The following is a 12,549-nucleotide window of genomic DNA, read 5'->3' on the forward strand; positions in this document are numbered from 1 at the left end:
AATTTTTTGACAAAAGCACCAGTCTACGTCTGATAATGTTGAATCAATTGAAGGGATAAGCTTATTTATTTTTGGTTCTAAGGGTAGTAGTTTTAGTAGTCGACTCACTCCTTTCAAACTGTTTCTCATTATTAAGAAAGGGTAACAAAGATAAAATACTAACTTGTTTTACAATATTAGTAATTAATCGTTGTTGTTTTAAGGTCAATCTATTTACTCTCCTAGATAATATTTTTCCTTGTTCACTAATAAATAGACTAATTAAGATCATGTTTCTATAATCAATTCGATCTCTCGATTGGATCGAGGGGAAACACTTGTGAAAAGATCACTTGGATTTAAGAAAGTGTCGCTTGGATTTATCTATAATTTTTTTATTCCTTATTTCTAAACAAAATCCTACCCCTATCACTATTCCATTTTGAAAATTCAAATTATAGGATTAATATAATAAATAAGATTTGATTTGTTTATTTTATTATCATTTAAATATATAATTTAAATATATTAATAATATATAATAATATATAAATAATATAATAATATATAAATAAATATATAAATAAAATATGCGTTATATATAACTAATTATATACTTATACTTAATATAATATACTTAATAATACTAATTATTATTTATCAAGTGAATAGTTTTTTTTATTTCAAATTGTCACAGAAACATAATTAAAAAATTAAAAATAATATTAATGGTCTTAAAAAGTAGAAAATTAAATTTCTAAAAATACAAGTACAAGTAGGGGGACTAAATTCCTAATTTTTGTAAAGTAAGGAGATTATAAGCTAATTTCAACCAAAATAAACTAGTAGTATATGAACCTTTTTCCTTTTCAATTTTACTCATTTTTGCAGGTTAATTTTTAAATTGAATTTAGAGTTTTTTAAAAAAATATGAAATTTCAAAAAAAGTACTGCAAAATTATTGCTTTCTACCAAGGTTTTTCGATTACTCAAAGGGCAGTTTGGTTTCGCCAAGACACTGTTCTTCTCTGGTGTTGGTGTTGTTGGGTTGATGGTTTCAGCTGTGCCACATCACCACAGCTGCTTCACCCCGCCACCAGCTCCGCCTTCAAGGTACCCCCATCTATTACTTTCCATTTCCCAGCTGACAAATCCCAACAAATTTATCTTTTAAGGGCAAAAAAAAACAAAAAACGAGAGAATAAAAAGATTGATTCTTTGGTTCTTATGTCATTCAGAAACTCTGCCATCTATGTAATGTGTCTAGATTGAAGCAAGTATGGGCTGAAACAACTTCCAAACTCATGAGAACAGGCAATTTTCGATTTGCAAATGATGTTGTCTGTCCTTCGTGTTCATCTTACTTATTCTTCAATGCGGAAGAACAAAGAAAAGAGTTTGGAATTGCGGGTAATAGTGGATCATCCAAGATAGATACTTACAGGAGAAATTCATTTAACACAAGGAAATTGCCCAACACCCTTATAGATGTTAATGTGTTGTAAGTTTTCGCTTGTGAAAACAATCACATGTTCATTCAACAAAAGATTGAATTGTCTGTATAAAAATGAAAAGTAAATTATATAATATTCAGAATTTATGTTGCACAATTGGCAACACAAGGGAAGCTCTTGCTTTGGTTTCATTATAGTTTTAGAAACTGTGGGTTGATATTTGATTACTGGTTATGTATATTGTATTTTGACTCTGTCAAAAAAAGTAGGTGCCGCTACAAGTTACTGGTTCTTCCAAGCACCCGCAGTTGGTACATCAGGCACAATATTTAGATTAGAAAGTCACCTCAAACTTATTCGAAAAATAAGATTAATGTTCATAAGAACCTCTTCTAACTAATGAATGTCTCCCTTGAAAATTTAGGTTTTCTTTTTTCATTTTCTTTTGAAATAGATTGTTTGCTTTTATTGCGTGTCTTTGTCTCATTTGACATTCTCTTGGTTGTCTAGGTTGGTTCTGTTTCTGTGTTTGCAACGAGATATAAAGGTAAGATCAGAGATGCCGAAGAAGATCTGTAACACAGCACAAGTTATTTCCACAAACCCAGTATGATTCTAAGGTTTCACTGCTCTATGTTTGAGAACCTAAAACCATATAATTACCTATCAAAATCCCCGTCTCATACATACCAAATGCAGTCCCTAGAGTTAGATGCCTTCGTAAGTCTAGATTTATTCAAGTTTTTGCTATGATACTGCTTGATACAATGATTTCCTTGAAGAAAATCATAGTATCTAGTAATCCTCCAGCCTACTTTCCTAGCGCATTAAGTGCTTTTGCTCTTAAATTTCCGAGCTCGGTGCTAATGAATGTTGATCATGTCAGTAGTATACCTGTATTTAAAGTAACGTTTGTGTATCATAAGAATCTCCTCATACTTCATTAATACGGACATTTACAGTTTAACTTCCAAGATTGTTTCATATCTTAACTTACAATTCCAGATAGGAGGCATGAGTTGAGGAGCAGCAGTTTACTGGTCTGTAGGACCTTCATGGAAGTATGAATCTATGGCCAACAATGGCCAAAGAATATTCTCAGACTGAAAACCATCTTTTACCTTACTGACAGAAAGCTGAAACCTCAATGAACTAGTTTAAGTATTGACAATTGTGACACAGGCTCTGATTTAAATTGGTTGCAGCTATCCTATATGCAAAGTATAGCAAGGGGTTTGCAAGGTAGAAGTGAATTCTAATCGAACCAGAAATTTAATAGAAAATAATCGAAGGGATGCTGGTGATTTCCCTAGCTATATTCTGATACATCACTGACCGTTCAGAGTTCACCACCATTTCTGTATTGCATTTTAGCAAAATAATCTGGTTTCTGATATCTGTAGTGTAGTGAAGTTTGAAGTGAAGATGGCCCTTTTTTTATATTGAAGCTCGTTGAATCTTGACCATTGATTTATGATTATTACATTTAATCATATCCGTTAAAAAATGGGAAACTTAATTAATGCTAGCATTTATAAAAACTCCTTATATGGCATTATGCATATCCACCACCTACCACTTTAGATTATCATTTAGTGTTAGTGAAATAGAAGTTTATGTTTATCTTTACTAATACAAAAAAAATATAACCGCGATTGGTGCATAAGTTAATCGTAGACAATAAAATTATGGAATTATAGTAGATTTTTTAGAAAATACACCTTGAACTACAAGCAGGAAGGCTCAAGTGGTATCATACTTGCAAGTAGATGGCCTATATAACTTAGGTTGGTGCTTCAAGCCTCCTCACACTCAAAGGGCGGTTTGGTTTCGCCAAGACACTTTTCTTCTCTGGTGTTGGTGTTGTTGGGTTGATGGTTTCAGCTGTGACACATCACTGTTGAAAAGTCAATTAAAGGGTGAGTTGGAAAGTCAAAAATGGGAGGTGCAAGTGGCACCGAAAGGAAAAATGGTGGCAAGTTGTTTAAAATTGAATGGCATAATTGCAATTTTGGTCCCTAATTTTTTAGGCCATTTGCAAGTTAGTCCCTGAACCTCAACTACAAATAGGCCTAACCATTTTTCATTTCAACCATCCCAACCAATCTTTCTCTCTTAGTTTTCTCTCTTCTCTCATTTGAGAATTCTTAAGGAATTCTATTTGTTTGTAATATTTTGGAGATAGTAAAGTTATCATCTGGTGTTAGTGCCCGAGGACGTAGGTATAATTTACCGAACCTCGGTAAAATTCTTGTGTTCTTTCTTGTCCTATTTTTCTTTCAATATTTGAGGGTATAATAGTAGTATTTAATTGTACTATTAAATTACTATAAAAAGGGATATTCTGACTAAGGAAAGACTTGGTATTTAAGAGATCCTTGTGATCCACCTCTCTTCCCTAGGAATTGAACTTTGTGTGATTTTTTAGTACAATAATTTACACGCTTCCGACCCTATTGGAACTACAAGTGGTATCAGAGCCGAAGGTTAATCGTAGTATGCTCTGTGGTTGCAGTTTAAACTAATCTTCCATATCAGAAAAGATTTCCTTAGGTATATTGAAAGATTATAGAGAAAACGGTCGATGTAGGAGCTTCAACATCGTCCATGTGGACAAGACCGACAATTGCAAATGCAAGATTGGCCGTGGAGATCTTTGATGGCACGGGCCATTTTGGTATGTGGCAAAGTAAGGTTCTAGATGCCCTTTTTCAGCAGGGTCTAGACATTGCCATTGATGAAGAGAAACCAGATGATGTACAGGAGAAAGATTGGAAGGCGATCAATCGGTTGGCATGTGGCACAATTCGATCATACCTTTCTCGAGAGCAGAGGTATGCTTTCTCAAAGAAAACTTCTGCAAATAAGTTATGGGTGGCACTTGAAGAAAAACTTTTGAAGAAAAACAGTCAAAATAAGCTCCACTTGAAGAAAAGACTGTTTCGCTTCACTTACGTCCCAAGTACCACAATGAATGATCACATCACCAAATTTAATCAGTTAGTCACTGATTTGCTTAATATGGATGAGACATTCAAAGATGAAGATTTGGCTTTGATGCTATTGGGGTCACTTCCTGAGGAGTTTGAGTTCCTAGAAACTACTCTACTTCATGGCAGGAGTGATATATCTCTGAGCGAAGTCTGTGTGGCCTTATACAGTTATGAACAGAGAAAGAAGGACAAACAGAAAAACTTAATCAGAAATACAGAAGCTTTAGTAGTCCGAGGTCATTCGTACACTCGGAAGAAAACTCAGAGAGGGAGATCAAAGTCAAAGTCCAGACTCGAGAAAGATGAATGTGCCTTTTGTCATGAGAAATGCCACTGGAAGAAAAATTGTCCAAAGCTGAAGAATAAGGGAAAACCTGCTGTAGATGCTTGTATTGCAAAGCATGATACCAGTGACTCTGAACTATCACTGGTTGCATCATCATCGTCATTCCATTCAGATGAGTGGATATTGGATTCGGGATGTACCTATCATATGTCCCCTAACCGGGAGTGGTTCTCTGATTTAGTAGAACTAAATGGAAGAGTTGTTTATACGGGCAATGACAATGCCTGTAAAACTGTTGGGATAGGTTCAATCCAATTAAAGAATCAAGATGGATCAACCAGAGTTCTGACTGATGTTCGGTACGTGCCCAGTTTGAAGAAAAATCTCATCTCATTGGGAGCCTTGGAATCCAATGGTTTAGTTGTTATTATGAGAGATGGGATTTTGAAAGTGACATCTGGCACACTTGTGATATTGAAGGGCATCAGGAAAAATAACTTGTATTACTACCAAGGTAGTACAGTTATTGGAGCAGTCGTTGCAGCTTCCGGTAACAAAGAATTGGACTCAATATAGTTGTGACATATGAAGTTGGGACATGCCAGCGAAAAATCCTTGCAAATTCTGGCAAAGTAAGGATTGTTGAAAGGTGCAAAGGCTTGCAAATTAAAATTTTGCGAGCATTGTGTTCTGGGAAAGCAAAAGAGAGTGAAATTCGGCACTGCTATCCATAATACAAAAGGTATTTTGGAATATGTTCACTCAAATGTGTGGGGGGCTTCCAAGACACCTTCATTGGGAGGAAAACACTACTTTGTTACTTTTGTTGATGACTTTTTCAGAAGAGTTTGGGTGTATACCATGAGAACTAAGGATGAAGTGCTTGGAGTTTTTCTTAAATGGAAAACTATGATCGAAAACCAGACTGGCAAGAAAATCAAGCGGCTTAGGACGGACAATGGAGGGGAATATAAAAGTGATCCGTTCTTCAATGTGTGCCAAGAGTATGGTATTGTTCGACACTTCACAGTTAGAGATACACCACAGCAGAATGGAGTGGCAGAGCGTATGAATCGAACATTGCTGGAGAAAGTTCTATGTATGTTGTCCAATGCTGGGTTGGGCAAGCAATTTTGGGCTGAGGCTGTGACATACGCTGGCCATCTTGTTAATCGTTTGCCATCATCTGCATTAGAAAGAAAAACTCCTATGGAGGTATGGTCTGGAAAATCGGCTACAGATTATGATTCCTTACATGTGTTTGGATCCACTGCATATTACCATGTGAAGGAGTCAAAGTTAGATCCGAGGACAAAGAAAGCTCTCTTTATGGGAATCACTTCTGGAGTGAAGGGATTTCGTCTTTGGTGCTTAAGCACAAAAAAAATGATCTGTAGCAGAGATGTTACCTTCGATGAATCTGCCACATTGAAAAAGGTAATAGATGAAGATATTCAAACAAGTGATACTCCACAGCAGGTGGAGTGTACTCCAAAGCAGGTGGAGTTTGAGCAGATGGGGATTTGCCCAGTTAATAAGTTTAATTCTCCAGCCACAATGGAGGAATTAGAGGTTGAAGAGGTTCTGACCCAAGAATCATTAAGTACACCATAACCAGTTGTAGTTGCAAGGCTACGGAGAGAAATTCGTAAACCTGTTCGATTTACTGATATGGTGGCCTACGCCCTTCCCGTTGTTGATGATGATATTCCTATCACTTATCAAGAAGCAATGCAAATCATAGAAAGTGATAAATGGAAATGCGCCATGGATGAAGAAATGCAGTCTCTCCGGAAGAACAATACTTGGGAGTTGGCGCAATTACCGACAGGTAAAAGGGCAATCGGATGCAAGTGGGTATTCGCAAAGAAAGATGGATCTCCTAGCAAGAAAGATGTTCGCTACAAGGCAAGATTGGTAGCTAAAGGCTACGCTCAGAAGGAGGGAATTGACTACAATGATGTATTTTCCCCTGTTGTGAAACATTCCTCCATTAGAATTTTGTTGGCCTTGGTAGCACAGTTGAATTTGGAGCTAGCTCAACTTGATGTTAAGACGACTTTCTTGCATAGTGAGTTAGAAGAGGAGATCTATACGACTCAGCCCGAAGGATACACAGATGCTGGTGGTAGAAATTGGGTTTGTAAGCTGAACAAATCGCTATATGGATTGAAGCAATCCCCGAGGCAGTGGTACAAGTGATTTGATAGCTTTATGAGAAGGCAGAAGTACATAAGAAGCAAATATGACAATTGTGTGTATTTGCAGAAGCTGCATGACGAATCTTTCATTTATCTACTCTTGTATGTTGATGATATGTTAATCGATTCGAAGAGCCAAAAAGAGATAGATAAGCTGAAGGCTCAGTTGAATCAAGAGTTCTAGATGAAAGATCTAGGTGAGGCCAAGAAGATTCTCGGTATGGAGATAAGTAGAGATAGACAGAGAGGCAAGCTTTGTTTAAATCAGAAGCAATATCTGAAAAAGGTATTACAATGTTTTGGTGTAAATGAAAACACAAAACATGTAAGTACCCCACTTGCTTCTCATTTGAAACTCAGTGCTTAATTATCTCCGAAGACTGAAGATGAAAGAGAATATATGGCGAAAGTCCTATATGCTAATACAGTTGGGAGTTTGATGTATGCGATGGTGTGTACGAGGCCTGACATTTCACAAGCTGTTGGAGTTGTGAGCAGGTATATGCATGATCCTGGAAAAGGACATTGGCAAGCTGTGAAATGGATTCTATGGTTTCTTCAAAAAACCGTAGACGTTGGTTTAATTTTTGAGCAGGATGAAGCACTTGGTCAGTTTGTAGTTGGATATGTTGATTCCGACTTTGCTGGTGATTTAGATAAACGTCGTTCAACTACGGGGTATCTGTTTACTCTTGCGAAAGCCCCAGTGAGTTGGAAGTCTACCTTACAGTCTACAGTAGCTGTGTCTACTACAGAAGCGAAATATATGGCAGTTACAGAAGCTGTTAAGGAGGCTATTTGGCTTAATGGATTGTTGAAAGACTTGGGAGTTGTTCAAAGTCACATTAATCTATATTGTGACAGTCAGAGCGCTATTCATTTAGCGAAAAATCAAGTCTATCATTCAAGAACCGAGTATATCGACGTAAGATATCACTTTGTGCGGGAAGTCTTTGAAAAAGGAAAAATTCTACTTCAGAAGATTCCGACGCAGATAATCCCGCAGATATGATGACCAAGGTGGTAACAACAATCAAGTTTAATCATTGTTTGAACTTGATTAACATCCTGAGAATTTGAGCACCTTCAGGTGAATGGCGCTCGAGGCGCATTTGGAGGCACTACAAAAGATAACTTTATCGAATTTGGGGAGTTGAAGGAAGTATGTGAAGATGTGATTATCCTAATCAAATCTTCAAGGTAGAGATTGTTGAAAAGTCAATTAAAGGGTGAGTTGAAAAGTCAAAAATGGGAGGTGCAAGTGGCACCGAAAGGAAAAATAGTACATAAGTTGTTTAAAATTGAATGTGATAATTGCAATTTTGGTCCCTAATTTTTTAGGCCATTTGCAAGTTAGTCCCTGAACCTCAACTATAAATAGGCCTAACCATTTCTCATTTCAACCATCCAAACCAATCTTTCTCTCTTAGTTTTCTCTCTTCTCCCATTTGAGAATTCTTAAGGAATTCTATTTGTTTGTAATATTCTGGAGATAGTAAAGTTATCATCTAGTGTTAGTGCCCGAGGACGTAGGTATAATTTACCGAACCTCGGTCAAATTCTTGTGTTCTTTCTTGTCCTATTTTTCTTTCAATATTTAAGGGTATAATAGTAATATTTAATTGTACTATTAAATTACTATAAAAGGGATATTCTGACTAAGGAAAGACTTGGTATTTAAGAGATCCTTGTAATCCACCTCTCTTCCCTGGGAATTGAACTTTGTGTGATTTTTTAGTACAATAATTTACACGCTTCCGACCCGATTGGAACTACAATCCCCACAGCTGCTTCTCCCCGCCACCAGCTCCGCCTTCAAGGTTCCCCCATCTATTACTTTCCATTTCCCAGCTAACAAATCCCATCAAATTTATCTTTTAAGGGCAAAAAAAAAACAAAAAAACGAGAGAATAAAAAGATTGATTCTTTGGTTCTTATGTCATTCAGAAACTCTGCCATCTATGTAATGTGTCTAGATAGAAGCATGTATGGGCTGAAACAACTTCCAAGCTCATGAGAACTGGCAATTTTCAATTTGCAAACGACGCTGTCTGTCCTTCGTGTTCATCTTACTTATTCTTCAATGCGGAAGAACAAAGAAAAGAGTTTGGAATTGCGGGTAATAGTGGATCATCCAAGATAGATACTTACAGGAGAAATTCATTTAACACAAGGAAATTGCCCAACACCCTTATAGATGTTAATGTGTTGTAAGTTTTCGCTTGTGAAAACAATTACATGTTCATTCAACAAAAGATTGAATTGTCTGTATAAAAAATAAAAGTAAATTATATAATATTCAGAATTTATGTTGCACAATTGGCAATACAAGGGAAGCTCTTGCTTTGGTTTCATTGTAGTTTTAGAAACTGTGGGTTGATATTTGATTACTGGTTATGTATATTGTATTTTAACTCTGTCAAAGAAAAGATTGTTTGCTTTTATTGCGTGTCTTTGTCTCATTTGACATTCTCTTGGCTGTCTAGGTTGGTTCTGTTTCTGTGTTTGTAACGAGATATAGAGGTATGATCAGAGATGCCGCAGAAGATCTGCAACACAGCACAAGTTATTTCCACAAACCCAATATGATTCTAAGGTTTCACTGCTCTATGTTTGAGAACCTAAAACCATATAATTACCTATCAAAATCCCCGTCTCATACATACCAAATGCAGTCCCTAGAGTTAGATGCCTTCGTAAGTCTAGATTTATTCAAGTTTTTGCTATGATACTGCTTGATACAATGATTTTCATGAAGAAAATCATAGTATCTAGTAATCCTCCAGCCTACTTTCCTAGCGCATTAAGTGCTCTTTTGCTCTTAAATTTTCGAGCTCGGTGCTAATGAATGTTGGTCATGTCAGTAGTATACCTATATTTAAAGTAACGTTTGTGTATCATAAGAATCTCCTTATACTTCATTAATACGGACATTTACAGTTTAACTTCCAAGATTGTTTCATATCTTAACTTACAATTCCAGATAGGAAGCTTGAGTTGAGGGGCAGCAGTTTACTAGTCTGTAGGACCTTCATGGAAGTATGAATCTATGGCCAGCAATGGCCAAAGAATATTCTCAGACTGAAAACCATCTTTTACCTTACTGACAGAAAGCTGAAACCTCAATGAACTAGTTTAAGTATTGACAATTGTGACACAGGCTCTGATTTTAATTGGTTGCAGCTATATTATATGCAAAGTATAGCAAGGGGTTTGCAATGTAGAAGTGAATTATAATCGAACCAGTGATTTACCAGAAAATAATCAAAGGGATGATGGTGATTTCCCTAGCTATATTCTGATACATCGCTGACCGTTCAGAGTTCACCACCATTTCTGTATTGCAATTTAGCAAAACAATCTGTTTTCTGATATCTGTAGTGTAGTGAAGTTTGGAGTGAAGATGGCCCTTTTTTTATATTGAAGCTCATTGAATCTTGACCATTGATTTATGATTATTACACTTAATCATATCCGTTAAAAAATGGGAAACTTAATTAATGCTAACATTTATAAAAATTCCTTATATGGCATTATGCATATCCAGCACCTACCACTTTAGATTATCATTTAGTGTTAGTGAAATAGAAGTTGTTGTTTATCTTTACTAATAGAAAAAAATATAACTGTGTTTGCTGCATGAGTTAATCGTACACAAAAAAATTAAGGAATTATATTAGATTTTTGAGAAAATACCACTTGAACTACATGCAGGGAGGGTCAAGTGGTATCATACTTGCAAGTAGGTTGTCTATATGCCTTAGGTTGGTGCTTCAAGCCTCCTCACACATAAATGATTTCCATAATTAATGTTACACAACATATTGACAACTCTCCAGTGAGTTTTACAGTTCATATCTCCGTCAACCGTGGTGCTCTCGACTCTGCAAGCCCATGCCTACGGCAGGCATCTTAAAGCAGTCGGGCTCTCAGCAAATTCAGAAGGATAAAACTCTTCCACGGAAAGAATACCTTACATTTTTAGGGGTTCAATTGTCTTATTTACAAAAGAGAGATTTGGAGGTTGGCCACATCTTCTCTTTTGCATGCTAATATTGGAAGCCTTATGGTACGGTTTCAAATTAGATGATTTCAAATTTCTCAACTAGGAAGTTTATTTCTATATTTGATTTAATAGAATTTTTTGTTTTCAGGTCAATTGTTATTCTTTGAATTTTGTTGGACCTACTAAGGAAATTTAAGCGGGCCAAGGAGATTCCTTGTAGTTTACTTCACCTCTTCTCTTTCAAGTAACAACTCTTAAACTCATTACAGTATCTTATAGATTACTGGTTGTGCAAAGCACCTGCAATTGGTGCATTAGGTGCAATCTCTGGATTAGTAAGTCATCTTGAAGTTATTCGCAAAATAAGATTAATGTTCATAAGAACCTGTTCCAACTAATGATTGTCCGCTTTTAAAATCTAGGTTTTCTTTCTTTTTGTTTTGTTTTGTTTTCTTTTTTTGCTTGGGAAATCAATCGTTTGCTTTTATCGCCAGTCTTTTTCTCATTTTACAATCTCTTGGCTGTTTAAGTTGGTTTTGTTGCTGTGTTCGTCTTGAGACAGAGGTTTGATCAGAGATGCCAAAGAAGATCTGCAGCACATGGCACAAGTTATTTTCCCAAACATGGTATGAGTCAAAGCTTTCGCAATTCAATGTTTGAGATTCGGAGGAACTGCAAAAGACATGTCAATAAACCGGGCTCATATATGAACAAGTTTAGGAAGAAGAATAATTCTTATTTCTTCTAATCTGAATACAGCCTTTTTAAAGAATAGCAGGAAAAATAAAAAGGAAATAATCTCTAGAAATTAGCCTATTCCTAAAAATTAGTAATTTGATTATGGCTAATAGTACAAGGAAATTCCTAGAACTAAGATAGAAAATCTGCTTAATTTAAGGAATTCTAACACTTCCCCTCAAGCTGGAGTGTAGATGTTAATCAACCCAGCTTGCCCATAATTTCTTCAAACATTTTTCTGCTCAAGCTTTTGGTTAACACTTCTGCTACTTGTTGTCTTGTAGGTAGATATGAAACACAAACTTCCCCTTTGTTAATTTTCTCCGTAATAAAGTGGCGATCAATTTCCACATGCTTGGTACGGTCATGGTGTACAGGGTTATGAGTTATGCTAACTGCGGCCTGGCTGCCTGGATGCCAAAGAAGATATGCAACACATAGCACAAGTTATTTCCCCAAACATTGAGTTATTTCGCTACTCTATGTTTGAGAGCCTAAAACCATATAACGACTTATCAAAAAACCCGTCTCATACATACCAAATGCAGTCCCTAGAGTTAGATGCCTTCGTAAGTCTAGATTTAATCAAGTTTCTGCCATGTTACTGCTTGATACAATGATTTCCTTGAAGAAAATCGTAGTACCTAGTAATCCTCTAGCCTACATTCTTAGTGCATCAAGTTCTTTTGCTCTTATTTTTCTGAGCTCGGTGGTAATAAATGTTGATCATACAGGTTATTAGGCTAATGTCAAGAGGCGTCGATAATTGTGGTTATATAAGTCTCAACTACTATGCCTTCTTGTACATGTACTTGTAGTATACCTATATTTAAAGTAACAGTTGTGTATCATAAGAATCTCCTTATACTTCATTAATACAGACATTTACAGT

Source organism: Gossypium hirsutum, chromosome A01, assembly GCF_007990345.1.
Source record: "Gossypium hirsutum isolate 1008001.06 chromosome A01, Gossypium_hirsutum_v2.1, whole genome shotgun sequence".
Lineage (NCBI taxonomy): Eukaryota > Viridiplantae > Streptophyta > Magnoliopsida > Malvales > Malvaceae > Gossypium > Gossypium hirsutum.